The sequence below is a fragment of the Spermophilus citellus genome, assembly GCF_964194105.1.
Source record: "Spermophilus citellus genome assembly, chromosome: 1".
Lineage (NCBI taxonomy): Eukaryota > Metazoa > Chordata > Mammalia > Rodentia > Sciuridae > Spermophilus > Spermophilus citellus.
This window is the reverse complement of record NC_138182.1, coordinates 175,521,770-175,542,263: the sequence shown is the minus strand read 5'-3', so window position 1 is coordinate 175,542,263 and position 20,494 is coordinate 175,521,770. Positions and strand designations below refer to the sequence as shown.

Sequence of the window (20,494 nt, the reverse complement as noted above, 5' to 3'; positions counted from 1 at the left end):
TTAAGACAAGCAAGACACTAAGTCTAACCCAGGTCTTTGGGCCCTAGGTCTAATGCTTTATATAGTACACCCTAACTGCCTGTGGCATCTTTCTACACATGAATTCACCAATTTTTTGTTTTTGCTTCTCCAATGCAAATATTCTTTCAAATCTTATATAGTCGAGAATATGATCATATATTTTCTTTCCTACAGTAGTGCATGCTCCATGGTTCATTGGAGCAAGGACTACATCATCAATTTCTTCTTCTTTTTTAATCATTTACACTACACAGAATAAGAGCTTTTTAGTTGGCTAAAGTTTTTTGAATGAATACATCCTAGGGGATTCAGTCTGGATTTATTTATCTCAGAACAAATCCTAGAGAAGGCCGGGCAATGGAGTGGGTGGTGGCTTGACTAGTTTGTCAGGTATAGAAATCTTAAACCTGAAAGTGGATCAGCAGCTATTCTATTGACCTAATTTCTTTCTCCTTCCACTTATTTATTCCAATTAGCTGATAAAACACACAAGGTCAATTTTGGAGGATAATGAGACTATTTGGTGATGAGACTAGTAAGCTCTTAGTGAATGTATTTTCTTGATGATGGTGATGAAGAAATATAGTTTATCATTCATGTTCCTTCTTGCAATGTGAGATGTTTCAACTGACAAAACAAGCGATGATATTAGGAAAGTAGAATCTGTGCTTTCTGTCTGCTACTAATCACTAGGATGACTAGACACAGGACTCTGACAGTGGCTTGCAGGCAGGAATTAGCCTGAGAACAGTCCTTTGTGAACATGCAGAGAGGTCAATAAGTACATGATTATAAATTAGCTTGGTGGACTAGTGTGGTCATTAGCTGGGTCGAGTGTTCCTATTTCATATAATTGTTTGCTGTACCTGAATTAATTTGAGTGTTTAAATCCCGCATATTAATTCTGTGCTGCAGGATGTAAAGCTTTGGACTAATCCCTTTAATACTCTTTAGTATAAACACCTTAATCAAGCAACAGCCTTATAATTAGTTCTACTTACAGGCTGGATATAATTTACTAGTTTTACAGCTCATAAGTTACCGCAACTTTTTAATCATAGTAATTATGCTTCAGAATGTAAGCATAAATGGACTTTTCTAGTTTATTCCAAGAATAAAACCAAGGTAGTCAAAATCAGGAGATTAATAAAATCCAATATATGGATACACTTTGTATTTTTATGGTAGCTCAAGATCACTCATCCTTGGAATTTAATCACCAGATTAAGGTAGGCTATTGAGCTGAGCAGGTGATTTTTTTTTCTTTAAAAGGAAGTACAATTCTATATATATTACAGATTTCTTTTGTTGGGTGTGAAAAATGCTGACGTGATTTAATTTTATCACAGCAGTGAGTGCTCTGACAATATCCCTCTAGTGTACTAAACCTAGTAAGTAAATAATGGTTTAGCTACTAATGATGTGCTGATCCATTTTTCTTTTTATCTATTTTTTCCCTGAGGATTTTAAAGTACAAATCATCTCTGGCATTAAGAACATTTGTATGGTCAGGCTACAGTTGAGAGAGCAGCACTTTAAATTAAGTCTTAAATAGGCATCTATATTAAATTTATTAGAAGAGTTATTTATATTAATTAAAGTAAAATTAATTATTTAAAACACGATTCAGGTTTAGGAATGTTTTATAAAAGATAAGTATTCACTATACTGTCACTACACTTCAATGAATATACATTATTGGTTGATCTACTTCAAGTGTATAATTACTATCTTCATATATCTACTGAAATATTTATTTCATATTCTGGTACAAGTTCAATATGTAATTTTTCTGAGAAAACTTTTAGGAAAAATAGCCCAAGCCTTTTGGATTCAACTATAAAATCTGTAATTACACAAAATAATGCATATATGTGTAGATATAAATATAATTTTATAAAATATGTATGTATATATGTGTGTTACATGTGTGTGTGTGTGTGTGTGTGTGTAAATATATGTAAATGTAAATAGTTGGTCCCTGTTAGACCAAAACAAAGAGTAGTTAAATAATTTATTTTGGCCATTCTAACAAAAGGTGTTGATTTTCTTGTGGTTAATTTGGTCATGCTAAATCATTGATTTCAGTCAAGATAATTTTTAATATTGAGGGCAGGTCAGAGGCTGCCTATAAATGCAGTTATTGTAAAGATACTGTGAGGATGTTCATCTATAGTGTCATCTGTATATACTTAAGGAAATTTCCAGAAATGAAAAATTCTTTAAGAAGGGGAACAGACTGGAACATGAACAATTTTGGGATAAACAGCGGGCCAAAAACCAGTTGGATCTAACTGGAATTAGTTTGTGGAAGGAAGAAGTGGCCTGAAGAAGGAACAGAGATGCATTCAACTCATGAAGGGAACATATAGTGAATAGTGCCTTGTCATGGTGGGAGGGGTCCCTAGAAAAATCCTTGAAATAACCAGGAAAGCCTCAAACCATGAAGGGGAAAGCACCAAACCAGCATTCCAACTCTGGATGTCAGAAACATTTGTCAATCAGTGGGATTGATAGTTAGAAACCAGAAAGCAGCATGACCTATTTGGCTTGCCATTTCCCACCCAGTGGCAGGCCATAGTTGGGGGAGGGGGCAAATACTGACATTTGAATGAAGATTGAAAAGGCCATTGTCATAAAGATCACAAAAATTATAAAATACAGTACTTCTTGAAGCGAAGTCACAGATTGGGGCGGGGGTCTCCAAAACCCTACTACATACTCTGAAAGAGCAAAACTATTTTCATAATACGAAGCACTATTTGCCTTCTTCACTACATTGACATTTGCACCAATGTTACAAATGCAGTTGTGGGTGAAACTGCTGAAGCATCAGCCTGCATCAAAGCCATAGGGCCCAAATGTTGTTATTTATTGTATTTATCGCCATCACTCACTGGCAGCTATTAAAAAATGTGAGTGCCTTTCCTCTTTCCTTCCACCGCGGTTATAGTCAATGCATTTCTTGTAGCCAGAGAGTATTATTTTCTCTTGTCTTTATTGTTTCTCTTTTTTCTTCCCCCTGAGCTGTCTCTTCATGGAAATTTCTGTGCCATGGCTCCCTCCACTCTTCGGATGTCTCCCCACCTTTTCTGAAAAGATTTTGCCAAGTCTTGACCTCATTGGACAAAAGTCTGGGATTCAAGACCACTCTTCTTTTCCTCTTAAATTAACTTGAACAGTGTCCTCTTTCTTCTTGATGCATATATTTTTTTTCTGATTTCTAAAATGACATCTAAGAATTTTGTTTCTGGTATTAGTACTCATACTTTGGGTAAAGTGTCAATGGTTTTATGATTCTCTACTACCTGATAGACTCTTTTACTCCTGTGTTGGGTGGAAGGCATCTCAACTTTTAAAAAGAATTATTAAACTAATGTGACTGTACTATATTTTCATGGGTTTTTAGATATGGATAAAACAATGGTATCCAAGATAATGGGCTCTGGGCATAATACATGAGCAGAAAACATCTGGGTGTTCAAAATGATGAACCACCTAAAATTATACTATCAAGGAAATTGGTGCTTAGGTCAGCAAAAAGACATAAAGATGCCCTGTCATCTGAAGGCAGAGTTGAAGTGTAGTGCCATGACTGGTAAATTTATTTTATTCTACTTAGCTCTAAAGTAACCCTATAATCTGTGTAATTTAAGGAAGTTAAAATTTTATTATTAATTGTTATGGAATTTTGAGAAATAAAGGCAGTTACTTATGAGTGAAGAGGATCAAAATATGCCACCTCTAAAAATGCCTCTATGGTGACCAACCTCTGGATCTGAGGTCCTTCCCTCACTACAAAATATGGAGTATTTTAAGCTAAAGGCACTTGAGAGTCAACAGATGTAGGCAGAGAATCACTGTATCTGACTACAAGCAGAAACTACTAAAAAATGAGTGCCACTATAAATTCCCTGTGGGGGAGTTTTAAGATGATGAAACAAACAGAAAGGTGGCACCCAAGATGACTTTGCTCAAGCAAACCTGACTCAACTATACTGTGACATCCATTAATTTTCTGTATATTTACTCATAATCACTTGGCATATCATACATTTATGAACATATGCCCTTTCATAAGAATATAAAATATGTAAAGGCACTGAGTGTTTTATTCACTTGTGTATCCCTAGAACCTAGAAGGATACCTGGCTCATAGTGGGCATTCAATAAATGGGAGAACCAATGTCCACCTCCCTATATATATTTACCTTCAATTACCATACCCACCAGTGGATGGGCAAAATTGCTGTCTTACCCCTGACTGCCCACATCAGAAATTGCCAATTGGTGTATTCAATCCCATTTTAATATAAAGTCCTAAATCTATAAATATTTATACTTTATAGAGTACTAAACAGAATACTAGACTAGAGAGACATAACATGAATTTATTGTAGGTTTGATTGTAAGGCCAGATACAAAGTAGGGGATGCATACTTAACTCGATATAACCCTTGGTTTTAATTCACAAACTTCATCCTTTTATATATTTTATAATTTTTTTAGTGTTACAGTTCTCTGTTATTGTCTCTTTTTGTTCCCAAGTATGTATGCACTCTGAATGGGAAATGAAGTAAAAGGGGACAAACTCCTAAAATTCCGCTTTTATCTCCTTTGATTTCCTTATTGGCAAAGCACTATCAAGCCCCGAAAGACATCCTCTGGCGGCCTTTTGGGTGGTGTTCTTTGTTACAGGAAATCTTTTATTTCATTCCAGCAAAGAAATGAACCAATTTGATATGATTCTTTTATCCCAGAGAAAGGGCACAACTTCTTTATTTTCAAGGTTGTGCATTTTTTTCCAACTGTAAAACATACTCCACTATTGAAGCCATAATTATATGCACTTGTCAATCAATCTTAACCTACTACACTGTGGTTATGGCATTTTATCTAAAAAGAGAAGGATTAAAGGCTTTGCGTGAAATGAAAGGTACACACAGTCAGGGAAGTATAATGCATGTCATTAGCTATCTGGGAAGAGAGAAATGGACAGAGGCAGATTACCAATATTTGATTTCTCACAGGCATTATAGAAGTATTTAAGGCTACCTACAAAATAATGTTAGGGAATTTGACACTTTGATTCTTATTTTGTTCTCTTGGCAATTATTTAAAAGAGCTCCTTCATCTAGCAGCTACATAAATCAAATTTGAAAAGGATAACATTTTAAAGTGAGATTAAGAAAAGAAAAAAAATCCTATTTTAACATAAGTCCTATGCCACAACTTCAAGAAAGGATTTTAAATGTTATTTTCTTCAAATACAGTTTTTGTGGTGGTTGAGATATCTGCAATTATTCTAAAATACACCTTGGGTCTCTGATCAGTACTGTCGCAGTTGAGAAAAAAAGGAATTTGTGAAAGGGCAGCAGAATGGGAACCAAGACCAATGGCCGAATTTATTTTCTAGGAAATTTGTTATGATACAAAGACCAGTTATGTTCAACATTAAAAATGTTGGAATAATGCTAGTCATGAGAACTCAAGAACTAAAACTGTATCTGATGATTTTAAGGATTATGTGCTAGAAGTGAATTTTGATGATCTTCGGAATAATGGAATTACATTCAGAAAATTGAAAATAATTATTAACAATGTTCTGGAAGAATACTGCTTGTGTATCTCCAGTGCAATAAGTTTTGTTATTGATGTAAAAAGTGTTACTCATTTAAACAATGGAAGACTGTCTTTGAAGTTTTGGTTGTTAGAACTACTGGTATTAGGGGCGGGAATTTGTGGTTCAGTGGTAGAGCCCTTGCTTAGCACCTGTGGGGAAATGGGTTCCATCCTCAGTGCCACATAAAAATAAATAAATAAAATAAGGGTAGTGTGTCCATTTACAACTAAAAAAATAAAAATAAATTAAAAAAGAAGAACTACTGGTGTTAGTTTTTTTTTTTCCTTTGTGAGATTTTAATAAAAAACTTCAACAGTCTAATCCAGAAAATTAACTGTGCCCAGCTGCAAGAGATGTATCAAGTCCAGAAAAAAATGATGCAAATCTAGACCTATGAGGGCAAGTGACTTAATAGGAGTGGTCAACAAACTGATCCCCAACAGAACACGGGATGACACAGAAAAATCTGTTCTCCCTCTCCATGGCATCATGGGTAGAAAAACAAACTGTGAAAATTGCAGATCCCTTCCCTCATTCAGTCTGGATTAACTTACTGACTCATATAAAAATAATATGCAAATTACAGTTGTATGATCTTATTGCTCTAATGTTTAAAATATCTTAAAAGAACATATTCATCAAATGACTTATGTCATTTCAGTTTTATACAAGACAGGGCTACACCAATTTAGCTTCACTAATGAATGAATCTGTGTACACTACAGGAAGCATAGTCAGAAATTTATATCTTAGATGTAGTATTCTTATTTCTATTTCCTACTTCATAACTCGAGATGCTACTTAAAAGCTTTGATGAAATGACTTTAACTTCTCTATCAGATTTATTTCATTCAACAAATATTTGCAGATCCCTCTAAGGAATAATATTTAGCAAAATATTGCCAGTACACATAGATCAGTGTTTAGTTTTAAAATGGTTTGTTTTAATATTGTTCCTGTCACATGCTCTTAGTCTTATAATGTTAACGTACTACTTTAAAGATGTTGTATAAATAGATTGCCAGCTGGATAAGGATATGCATTAAGTGTTAATTAATGTATTTCTAAATCACTTCAAACATTGCAATTAAAAGGAATAAGAATTTGGAAAGTGACTTTTTTATTTTATAAAAATTCTTGGTTATCATCACCAGTGTGTTTGTGCTTATTTTTAGAATTTTTGATGCTCACTGTATACCTTGCTTCTTATATCACTAAATATCACTTTTGGAAATAACTGAGACACTCTTATAAAATGGTGTTTCTATTATTTGAAGCTGGTTGATTTCCCTTCCTATTTTAGTTTGTCTTAGATAATTTTAAAAATTCATTTGAGTTAGATGTTGTGCTAATCATTCTCTTTGAACCTCCCTTTTCTAGCCAGAAGTAAAGGAGCAATATTTTTTTATTATTTAATTAGAGATATATAATTTATATACAATAAAATCACCAAGTTTAGTTAGACCATTTGATGCATTTTGAAAATGTATACATTATATAACATTAAAAAAATAAGAAAGACATTCTCATCATGTAAAATGTAGCAGTTATAGAAAGGCTCCATATTGTTAAGATGTCAATTCTCCATAAACTGATCTTTTCTTTCAATGAAACCACAAAAATTTCAACAGAAATTTTGTAGAGGTTGATGAGTTCTTGTAAGATTTAAGTGAATATTTTTTTTTTTTACATATTGTACAGAGAAAATACAGATAAAGCATTTGGCAGAATTGAACATACATTTATGGTAAACAAACAAACAAGAAACAACTATGCAACCTAGAAAAATGAGAAAAGAAACTAAAACCTGTAGTAAACATTATGCTGAATGAGAAAAACCCTCCAACGACGAGAAACAGGCAAGCATGGCTAATCTCCCCTCTTCCTCTTAACCTAGTACTGGTTATAATTATGAAATAAGTTTAGGAATAAAAATTCTAAGGGGCATTAAGGATGGGGGAATATTGTTTTCATTTAAAGATAACTTGTTTACTAAGTAAAAACATAAGTTATTTAAAGAAACAAATACAGTAGTTGCCCCTTATATATAGGGGATGTGCTCCAAAGACCCTTGTTGGATGTCTGAAGCAGCAGATATTTCCTAACCCTATACATACTGTGTTCTACCCAACATACTCTGTAACATTGCCATATAGCACAGTGTAATCTGTCCTTCCATGTTTCATTCCCTGGTGCCTGTTTTGAATTATCTGTTTACTTTGTCTTAGATATTTTGTAAATATATAAGGATACTTTAGGACCATTATTAAATAAAATAAGGATTACTTATTAACACAAGCACTGGCATACCATGACTGTTAATCTGATAGCCAAGAAAGCTACTGTGATTACAGGTGGGAAGCAGATGCAGCATGGCTTTCCTGGTCAAGGGGACAATTCATCATGTTACTCACAATGATATGCAATTTAAAAGGTATGAATTGCTTATTTTTAATTTTCCATTTAACAGTGGTTAACTATGAGTAACTGAAACTGTGGAAAGCAAAACTGGGGGCAAGAGGGGACTCTATATGAATTAATATGTAAAATTAACAATGTTACATAATATAAAGGGGTAAATAAATCCATTGCATTATTACCTCTTACCAGGAAAGAAATGGAAAATGAAAGTTTAAAAACATTCTATTCACAATAACACTGAAATTGTAAACTATAAATCTAACAAAAGATGCAATAGCTTTTCAGTGCGAACTATCAAAAAATAATGAGAAGAATTAAAGAAGTTAAAAACTGGAGATCTTTGCTGTTTAATGAAATGGAAGACTCAAAATTGCTATGATTTTTGTTCTTCCCAAATTTATCTTGCAATCACAATTAAAATCTCAGTAGGATTTTTTGAGGGGCTAGAATTTGGTAAGCTAATTCTAAAATTTATACAGGAATGCAATGACCTAGAATAGTCAAGGGAGACTAGAAAACAAAACAGAAAGCCTTGCATTGCCTGATTTAAAGATTACTATAAAGATATAGTACTTGAAACAGCCTGATATTTCTGAAAGCAGACATATGTGTCAGTGGAACAAAATATGGTATCCAGACATAGAATGATACAGATATGATCAGTTAATTATTGACAAAGATACAAGGATATTTTTAATCAAAAGAATATTCTTCAAGGCATATCATACTGAAACAGCTGTACATTTCTTATGCTATACAAAATAAAAGTAGATAAAATTAACACTTACCTTACACCAAGTACAAACATTAATTGAAAATGGATCAAGACCTAAATGTAACAGATAAAAAGAAAATGTAGGAGAAAATCTTTGTAACCTTGTAGTAGGCAGATCTCTTAGATATAAAGCAACAAGCATGAGCAAGAACAACAGAAAAGATAAATTGCATTTTATCAAAATTGAAAACTATTGTCCTCTGAAGAAAACCATCAAAAATTGAAAAGTCAAACTATATAAAAAGGAAAAAAATAATAGCTGCACATACTTTTATAAAGAAATTGTATCCAGAATATAAAATGGTCTTGTGCAACTCAATAAGACCAAAAATCCAACTAAAAACAAAAGATTTGTGCCGCAGTCTTGGCTGGGCACAGAATCACGAGCCACCACACAGCTTTGTAGATTCAAACAGCAATTCTTTATTCCCGAACTCACACCGCCTCCACACACGTTCTGGGGCAATCCCAGTTCTGCTGCCACCCAAATCACCTACTCCACGAGGCTTTTTTCCCAAAATGCTCTCTGAATCTCACGAGAGTTCAACAGGAGCTTAGGCAGCAGGAACGCCCTAATTCCAGCAGCAATAATCCTCAACATCGAACTTCCCTAAAATCCAAGGTCTTAAACTGGGAACGCCTTGTCTTAAACCGGGAACGCCCTAAACCCAAGGATTGGGATACTTCCTCAAACTGCAGGATACACCCTAATCCTGGATCCACCCTCGTCCTTGGGCAGGGTCACCTAACATGCAATGTCAACAGCGAAATTAACATGGGGTACGCTGGCAAGGAAATTTCCTACTTGGTAATGGCCCTCAGCATCTCCCCCCTTCTGATTAATTAAACAACAAGCAATGTGGCTTAAGGACCGTGCCTGGTAGGTTGTCCAATTCAACATATGGTTCTTACCCGTCATGGGAAAACTGACCTTTAGGCGTCAGCCTCCTGTCTTAGGTTGAATCCACTGCAATCAGATCAACCCGTCACTGACTACCGGTCCAGCATTCAGCCAAGCTTGTGGAAAGGCCTATGCACCAGTGGGGGGGTGAGGTTTCTTGCCTCACCTCTGCTGGCCCCCAAATATCCTTGGTGCCAGTGGGGGGGTGAGGTTCTTGCCTCACCTCTGTTGGCCCCCAAATTTTAGACCATCACTAGTAGAAGGGAGGAGGATACAGAAATGCCACGACACCAAGCCAATTGACGGCTCCTTTGGAAAAATTGCGTCACTGGTGACACCATCAGCAAAGATATGCCAGCATTACCACAATTAACATGGGGTGCGCTGGCAAGGAAATTGCATCACTGATGACACCATCAGCAAAGATATGCCAGCAGTACCACAATTCGCTGCATCAGATGATATTTCACAATGCATGCAACTGATATATAGTCCAGGCAAGTTCTGCAGGCAGTTCAAATCGCAGGAGTCTATCAATATGTCCATTTCCTCCCAAAGTAAATCGAGTCCTTGATTGAGCATTACTTGTTGAGTTAATTTCATTGATGCATCAGTTTATGCAGTTTACTGTGATGACTATCATAGAAGCTGTAGTTTGGTTTTATCTTAGTCTTCACCGGCACTGGGATGGAGATGGGAATTCTGGCAATGATGCTAAAGAGACATTATCCTGAACAGAATTATTAAATATAATGAAAAGGAAAGGTGAAAGTAAACAAACAGATCTGTTAACCTCCTAAAAAACAATCCTTAACAGCTGTTTACCTAATTTAAATTAGTAAGCAAACAGATCTGTTAACCACCTTTAAAAACAATCATTAACAGCTGTTTACCTAATTAAAATTAAAGCATTTAAATCACGTGAATAAAAAAAAATTCGGATCCATTTTTTCATGAGCGCTCCTTATATATGAAATATGGACATACACACATACAGACATACAACACAAAACAGAAATGTGCACACATAACATACAACACATAAGACAATAAAGGCCTTGTAGTTTTACCTAGGTGAAATCTCCATTGCAATGTTTAAAAACTCCACAGTCAAAAAATAAAACACAGTCAAAAAATAAAACTGATCAGAAAAACATTAACCTAGGTTTGTATGAGCTCAAAAATAAAATAGAACTTTACGATGTGGGAAAAATGCAATAATAAAATAGATATTGAAAAAAGCACCATGGTTAATCACTGTCGCAGATGTAAGAATAGCCAAACTGGAGCTCTGGATATCAGCTGTTATGGATTTGAGTCAAATCATCTTCTTTTTCTGTAGAAATTGCTTTAGTTAATCTCTCTGGAATCCAAATCGGCTGCTGTTCTCCCTGCGGAAAAACACAAAGGGAACCCCGATTCCAGACAATAACTGGGTCGGGACCTTTCCATTGTCCTGTTAGAACATCTTTCCAAAGTACCTTAGGCTTATGTACATTTTTCGGGTACATATGTCTTTCCGCAGCACTAAGTCCTGATGAATCCAAATTTAAAAAGTTTAGAGTAAAAAGGGTTATTTTAAGTTTATCTTTGGGGGATATATACCCCTATAAGATCCTTTTAAATTTAAGTCATTCAAAAGCATTCTGCCTTAGTTTTTAGAATTACTTTAGTCCTTATAATTTTTTGATGTGGTTTTAAACCATAGTTGTCTTAGCCTCTTGCATTTTCTATCTGAAATACCTTTACCTGACATTTTCAACCATTTTCTGTCTTATTTCTATCTTCTAGTTTTCTTCTAAGGTTTTTATATTTACCCTTAGTTGCTTTTTTTCTCTCCTAGTTTTCTTTTGTTTCCTATTTTGTGGGTATAAAATTCTTGTCTTTCTACATCTTTTTTATCTTCCTATATCTTTTTTATCTTTCTACATCTTCTCTCTTTTTATACCTTTCTGTACTTCTGTTTTTAAAGTTTTTCACTTCAAATTTTTAATCTTCTTTATCTAAATATCTTTTATCTTATTATCTTCCCATTTTCATGGGTTTTTTTTTCCTCCATCATGAAGGCATCTTAACCACCTTCAATTTAACCATTTAAAGCCTTTTGCAACTTAGACATTTTACAACTTTTTACTTTACCACACAAAGATTATCTCATCTCCCTCTTTTTGGTTTAATCAGTTTGATGAGTAAAGCAATCTTTTTTCCACCATGAAGGTATCTCGACCACCTTCAATTTAACCTTTTAAAACCTTCCGATTATCATCTATACTGTACTTTTAAATGTACTTTTTCACCACCTACAGCTTCACTCTTTTAAATGAGGCTTAGATTCTGTTTAAATCGCTTTAATGTTAGTTTACATGGCTGCCCTTCAACCAAAGGCCTTTTTTTTTACTCCATTAAGAAGCTTTGTCTCAATCTGCCATGTACAAATACCTTTTTTTTTCTTTCTTCCTTTCTCAAGCTTTTAAATTAAGTCTAGTTTCCTCAAAATCTTTTTAAATGGCATTTTACAACTTTTTACTTTAAAACAGAGATTATCTTGTCTAGAAACATTTCTTTTTCCTTTAACCTTTTATTATTAAAATATATTTCCACATCTTGAATCTTTTTATATCTCTTTTTTAACCATTAACCCTTTTTATAAATTAACTGAAACTTCTTATACTCTTTGTATATAAATTACACCTGATAGAATCTTAACTCTTAGTAACCTTGTTTCAGCAAAGACACAGACCAAAGCAGTATTAAACTTTTTTCTATTTACCAATTTATGAAAACACACATAATGTTTAAATATATTACCTTATGGAACTTAATAAGTAAAGAGTACTTGATTTCATATTTAGTGGTTGATATTTTAACACGTTAGCTTTGTAAATTAATCAGATGTCTGTAAAAACCAAGATCTTAGACAAGTATAGTAAACAGAACTAGGCATCTCTTTCTTGTTGAAGAAAAATCCTTCTACAGGATACCATGATGGTCCCATTGATATATTTAATAACTCGTCTTTAAAAAGCCATGGGCTACATTTTTGTATTGTATCAACATATGTCCTAGCTGTTCTTGGTCTCACTGGGGTGCCTCCTTTCTCTAACAATTTCTCTTCCTCGGAGGCGAACAACTTCAAACCTTGAGTCAACCATTTTCCCCAGTTTGCCTGAGAAAGTTCTATGAACAGGCAACTTGAAATAAAAACAAAATAAATCAAAACAAGAACACATTGTTTTTTGAAATGGTCACCCATTTTTTTTTTGGTCTCCTTCAGGAGTGAGCAAATTCACTTACCCCCAAGCTTCAGACATTCCCCGTACGGGCCACCAAATGCCGCAGTCTTGGCTGGGCACAGAATCACGAGCCACCACACAGCTTTGTAGATTCAAACAGCAATTCTTTATTCCCGAACTCACACCGCCTCCACACACGTTCTGGGGCAATCCCAGTTCTGCTGCCACCCAAATCACCTACTCCTTTTTTTTTTTTTTTTTTTTTTTTTTTTAGATTCAAACAGCAATTCTTTATTCCCGAACTCACACCGGCCTCCACACACGTTCTGGGGCAATCCCAGTTCTGCTGCCACCCAAATCACCTACTCCACGAGGCTTTTTTCCCAAAATGCTCTCTGAATCTCACGAGAGTTCAACAGGAGCTTAGGCAGCAGGAACGCCCTAATTCCAGCAGCAATAATCCTCAACATCGAACTTCCCTAAAATCCAAGGTCTTAAACTGGGAACGCCTTGTCTTAAACCGGGAACGCCCTAAACCCAAGGATTGGGATACTTCCTCAAACTGCAGGATACACCCTAATCCTGGATCCACCCTCGTCCTTGGGCAGGGTCACCTAACATGCAATGTCAACAGCGAAATTAACATGGGGTACGCTGGCAAGGAAATTTCCTACTTGGTAATGGCCCTCAGCAGATTTGAGCAGACCCTTTGCAAAGTGAATATACAAATGGTAAATTCATACCAGAAAAGACATTCATGTGATTTGTCATTATGGAAAAACAAATTAAAATCAAAACAAGATATTATTCTACACTAGCAAGAATGGTTAAAATTCTGAACACTGACAATACCAAGTGTTGGTGAAGATGTGGAGCACGTAGATCTGAAGTCACTTTACAAAACTGCAACTTCATAAGTTAAACATACTCTTAGTGCAAAGCCTGGCCTTTCAACCTTAGGTGTTTACCAAAGTCCACACAAGTGCCTCCACACAAATGTTCCTAATATTTTTATTTATATGAGTATGAAACTGGAAATAACTTAGATTAAATATCCTTAGCATTTTAGAACCTAGTTTATAATCTTCTTTGTAATTTGTTTCTGTTTCTGTGTTTCCAAATATTTAGGGATTTTATTGATATTATGTGTATTGTTGATCCAACTTAAATTTGTTATAGTCAGAGAACATCCTCTAAACAATTGCAGTCCTTCTCAACTTTATTATATCTTGACAGAGGTCATAGAAATACTTATAAAAATGTGAATTCTTGCCTATTAACTTTAAAATATGGGTCATCTCTAGATCTGTTTCTATAGATATTTCTTCTAACTCTTGATAATGTTCTCTTGTTTCTTTTCATATAATGTTAATAGACATTGTAGATGATACATATTAAAAGATATCTTACTTTTCTTTTATCTTTTTCTGAAGAGTGTTGCATTTTGTTTTTAGAGGCAGTTAAATTGCTGGTAGATAATTTCCTCAAAGGGAGGTTTGGTTTAGGGATTTGTTTGTTGGGTAGATCTATTTTCGTTTTTTTTTTTTTTTTCTGAATACTGTATCTATATCCCTTGTCCTGAATACTGTAGCTATATCCCTTAGCTCAAAGATACCATCTTTACTCCCAAGGCCTGGTTCTCACAGGAGTCAATGTATTTCTCAAGGTGTTTTTCAAGCCTCTATGACAATGGCTGATCTAGTCCCTGCCTCTGCATCCCCATTGGCCGGCAGCTTCTGAAAGCACTGATCTCCTTTCACCTTCAGCTATTGTTTTCCTGGGACCTTTTAAACATTTTTCCATGCCTATGCAATTGAAAACACAGCCAACTTATTTTAGCATACTTTGTCCCTGGATTTTGGATCTTCTCCCTTGGTAGTCTTTTGTTATAGAATTTCCCCCTCTATTTCCTACTGTTCCAAAGGATTTCCAACTCTATTTATCCCAAGAAAACTCTTAAAGTGCAAAAAGTAAAATAAAAAAATCAACAAATGGGATAATATCAAATTAAAAGGCCCCTTCACAGCAAAGGAAATAAACAAGAACTGAAGAGAGTGCTTACAGAATGGGAGAAAATCTTTGCCACCTGCACCTCAGGTAGAGCATTAATCTCCAGGATATGTAAAGAACTCAAAAAACTTAACACCAAAAAACCAAATAACCCAATCAATAAGTGGGCAACGGAATCGAACAGATGGTTCCCAAAGGAAGAAATAGGAATGATTAACAAATACATGAAAAAATGTTCAGCATCTCTTGCAATTGGAGAAATGCAAATTAAAACTAGACTGAGATTCCATCTCACTCCAGTCAGAATGGCAGTTATCAAGAATACAAATAATAATAAGTGTTGGCAAGGATGTGGGGAAAAAGGTACACTCATATATTATTGGTGGGACTATAAAATAGTGCAACCTTTCTGAAAAGGTGTATGGAGGTTTCTCAACTAGGAATGGAACCACCATATGATGCAGCTATCCCACTTTTCGGCATATATGACAAAAATTTTAAATCAATATACTTTAGTGATGCAGCCACATCAATGTTTATAGCAGCACAATTCACAGTAGCCAAGCTATGGAACCAACTTAGGTGCCCTTCAACAGATGTATGGAAAATAAAATATGATACACACACCACACACACACACACACACACACACACACAGGAGTATTACTCAGCCATAAAGAAGAATGACTTGACTCTCCAACAGACTGCAACAATAAAACAGGTCTGTGTCACTCAGCCCATCCCCCATACATCGGGGAATCCGCATAAAACCTCTCCTAGGCTTTCCGGGGGAGGGAGTATCAGAGTGAGCCCGCATAAAGACTAGGGGAAAACTAGAGACACCTGACCTTCAACTCCCCCGCCCATCAACAGCCAAAACGAAACCTGTCTAGCCAGCGCTAGGGGAGGGGCAAGCAGAAAAAATCAAAACGATAGAGTGCCAGGGATCCCAATAGCCAATTGTGCTACCCCGGGGATCCGGGCTGACCGATTCGCCCGGCCTTCCCCGCGGCTACAGAAGGCGGGGCGCCGCAGAGAAGCGATTAATTAGCAAGCAGGGAGAAAAGTGGCTGTGATTCTGTGGAATCCTGCCGGATGAGCCCGCACTGACCCCCGGGCTGAGTGCGGGATTTCAGAGGGGGAAGGAAGCGGTACAGTTCTATCCCCCACAATGGAAACAAAACAATAGAGTGCCGGGGTCCCCAATAGACACCCTCCACACCCAACAAACGGCAGGTCCAGAGTACAGTTTGAACTGCCGAGAGCCATCACTCAGGGGAAATCTGGTCTAGCAGGAGAAACCAAGACTAGCAGGAGAAACTAGGGGACTAGAGGCCAGGCCCTCGCGACTGGGCGGCTGGAAATCGCAGGCCCGCCGGTGACAGTTAGCCCACTGCCCGCGTAACTGGGAGGTAGGAGAACGCCCGCCCGCCGACTACCGACCGCTGGACTGGGTGCCTAGAGATCGCCCGCCCAACGGTGACAGCCGGCCCACTGCCCGTGTGATGGGGCGGCCGGAGTCCACTCCCCCACCGCAATCAATCACCCGCCCGCTGCCTGAGATACTGGGCGGCTGGAGACTGCCCGCCTGCCTCGACGGGGAGCTGAAACCAAACAGAGACAGTCCAGTCACACAGCCCCATTAGGACTCCCCAGCAAGGAGCCTGGGGCCCATCATAGCAGAGTAGTGACATCACTGGAGCTCGGCCGTCAGAATTCCTTCCCAGCAGAATCCACGTTAGCAGGCACAGTTTAACAACACAAAGAAGAAACAACAGAGTAATAGAGAACCAAAACAAATCTATAGAAGAGAGCAGAAACACGGCAATCAAATAGAGCTAGAAAGTAATGTGGACAACATGAGAAAACAAGGGAAAAAAGGAGTACAAACAATGCAGGACAACTTAATTCTACAGGAGGACATAGAAACATCAGAAGCAGGGATAGGGAAAGAACTCAAGGCATACCTAACTCGAATGGAAAGGAATATTAGGGAAGACATGAGACAGCAAGTCCAAGCAATAAAAGTATATTTTGAAAATGAATTAAACAAACAAATTCAAATGGCAAAGAATGAGCTCTACCAGGAGATAGAGATCTTTAAAAAAATCAAACAATAATCCTAGAATTGCAGGAAAATATAAACCAAATTAAAAACTCAAACGAGAATATTACAAACAGACTTGATCAAGTAGAAGTCAGAACATCAGATAATGAAGACAAGGTTTATCAACTTGAAAAGAATATAGTCAACACAGAAAAGATGCTTAAATCCCATGAGCAATCTATTCAAGAGATATGGGATGTCATAAAAAAACCAAATTTGAGGGTCATCGGGATAGAAGAAGGCACAGAGACTCAAACCAAAGGAATGGACAGCATATTAAATGAAATAATTCTAGAAAAATTCCTAGAGATGAAAGATGAAATGGATTGCCAAATCCTGGAAGCCTACAGGACCCCAAACATTCAAAACCATAATAGACCAACTCCAAGACATATAATTATGAAGATAGCCAACGTACAGAAAAAGGAGAGAATATTAAAAGCTACGAGAGAAAGGAGGCAGATTACATTCAGGGCTAAACCAATTAGGTTAACGAATGATTTCTCATCACAGACTTTGAAAGCGAGAAGATCCTGGAACAATGTATTTCAAACGCTGAAAAATAATGGATTCCAACCAAGAATACTGTATCCAGCAAAATTAAGCTTCAGATTTGACAATGAAATTAAAATCCTTCACGATAAACAAAAGCTAAAAGAATTCGCAGCAAGAAAACCAGCTCTGCAAAGCATTTTGAGCAAAATACTACAAGAAGAGGAATTGAAAAATAGTGCCCAAAACTAACAGCAGGAGGTATCTCAGTAAAGAGGGAGGAAAATAACCAAAAAGTAAAACCAGCCAAACTAAAATAAATAAATAAAGAAGCATGACTGGAAGTACAAATCATATCACAATTGTAACCTTAAATGTTAATGGCCTAAACTCACCAATCAAGAGACATAGGCTAGTAACCTGGATAAAAAAATTAAATCCAACAATATGCTGCCTTCAAGAGACTCATATGATAGGAAAAGACATACACAGGCTGAAGGTAAAAGGTTGGGAAAAATCATACCACTCACATGGCCCTCGGAAGCAAGCAGGAGTGGCCATACTCATATCGAATAAAATCAACTTTAAACCTAAGTTAATCAAGAAGGATAAAGAATGACACTATATCCTGTTAAAAGGAACCATCCACCAACAAGACATAACAATTATCAATTTGTATGCACCAAACAATGGAGCTGCAACGTTCATAAAACAAACTCTCCTCAAGTTCAAGAGTCAAATAGACCACAACACAATAATTATGGGTGACTTCAACACACCGCTCTCGCCATTAGACAGATCCTCTAGACAAAAACTGAATAAAGAAACTATAGAACTCAACAGCACAATCAATAACCTAGACTTAACCGACATATATAGAATATATCAACCATCATCAAGTGGATACACGTTCTTCTCAGCAGCACATGGATCCTACTCAAAGATAGACCATATATTATGCCACAAGGCAACTCTTAGTAAGTATAAAGACGTGGAGATAATACCATGCACCATATCTGATCACACCGGAATGAAATTGGAAATCAATGATAAAAGAAGGAAGGAAAAATCCTACATCACATGGAAAATGAACAATATGTTACTGAATGATCAATGGGTTACAGAAGACATAAAGGAGGAGATGGAAAAATTCTTAGAGCCAAATGATAATACAGACACAACATACCAGAATCTATGGGACACAATGAAAGCAGTTTTAAGAGGGAAATTCATTTCTTGGAGTTCTTTCCTCAAAAAAAGAAAAAACCAAGAAATAAATGAACTCACACTACACCTCAAAAACCTAGAAAAGGAAGAGCAAAACAACAGCAAATGTAGTAGAGGACAAGAAATAATTAAAATTAGAGCAGAAATCAACGAAAATGAAACGAAAAAAACTACTGAAAAAATTGATAAAACTAAAAGTTGGTTCTTTGAAAAAATAAATAAGATAGACAGGCCCTTAGCCATGCTAACGAAGAAAGGAAGAGAGAGAACTCAAATTACCAACATATGGGATGAAAAAGGCAATATCACAACAGATACTACAGAAATACAGAATATAATTAGAAAGTATTTCGAAACCCTATATTCCAATAAAATAGAAGATAGTGAAGATATCGATAAATTTCTTAAGGCATATGATCTGCCCAGATTGAGAAAGGAAGACACACACAATCTAAACAGACCAATAACTAAGGAAGAAATAGAAGAAGCTATCAAAAGACTACCAACCAAGAAAAGCCCTGGACCGGATGGGTATACAGCGGGGTTCTACAAAACCTTCAAAGAAGAATTAATACCAATACTTTTCAAGCTATTTCAAGAAATAGAAAAAGAAGGAGCTCTTCCAAATTCATTCTATGAGGCCAACATCACTCTGATCCCCAAACCAGACAAAGACACTTCAAAGAAAGAAAACTACAGACTAATATCTCTAATGAACTTGGATGCAAAAATTCTCAATAAAATTCTGGCTAATCGAATACAAAAACATATCAAAAAACTTGTGCACCATGATCAAGTAGGATTCATCCCTGGGATGCAAGGCTGGTTCAATATACGGAAATCAATAAATGCTATTCACCACATCAATAGACTTAAAGACAAGAACCATATGATCATCTTGATAGATGCAGAAAAAGCATTTGACAAAGTACAGCATCCCTTTATGCTCAAAACACTAGAAAAACTAGGGATAACAGGAACTTACCTCAACATTGTAAAAGCTATATATGCTAAACCTCAGGCTAGTATCATCCTAAACGGAGAAAAACTGAAGGCTTTCCCTCTAAAATCTGGAACAAGACAGGGATGCCCTCTATCACCACTTCTATTCAATTTAGTTCTCGAAGTACTAGCCAGAGCAATTAGACAGACAAAAGAAATTAAAGGCATAAACATAGTAAAAGAAGAAATTAAATTATCGCTATTTGCGGATGACATGATAATATACTTAACAGACCCAAAAGGGTCTACAAAGAAGCTGCTAGAGTTAATAAATGAATTCAGCAAAGTGGCAGGTTATAAAATCAACACGCATAAATCAAAGGCATTCCTGTATATCAGCGACAAAACTTCGGAAACGGAAATGAGGAAAAACACTCCATTCACAATATTCTCAAAAAAAACAAAATACTTGGGAATTAACCTAACAAAAGAGGTGAAAGATTTATATAATGAAAACTACAGAACCCTAAAGAGAGAGAGAGAAGAAGATCTCAGAAGATGGAAAAATGTACCCTGTTCATGGAGAGGCAGAACTAACATCATCAAAATGGCGATATTACCAAAAGTTCTCTACAGGTTTAATGCGATGCCAATCAAAATCCCAATGGCATTTCTTGTAGAAATAGATAAAGCAATCATGAAATTCATATGGAAAAATAAAAGATCCAGAATAGCAAAAGCA

At 36.1% G+C, this 20,494-nt stretch overlaps 1 protein-coding gene across 1 annotated transcript in view; it reads left to right on the top strand.

The window, feature by feature from the left end:
• The window catches only part of LOC308646759 (uncharacterized protein), a 546,497-nt gene that overhangs the window by 361,099 nt on the left and 164,904 nt on the right, over window positions 1-20,494 (top strand). The gene's annotated exons all lie outside the window — the stretch shown is intronic.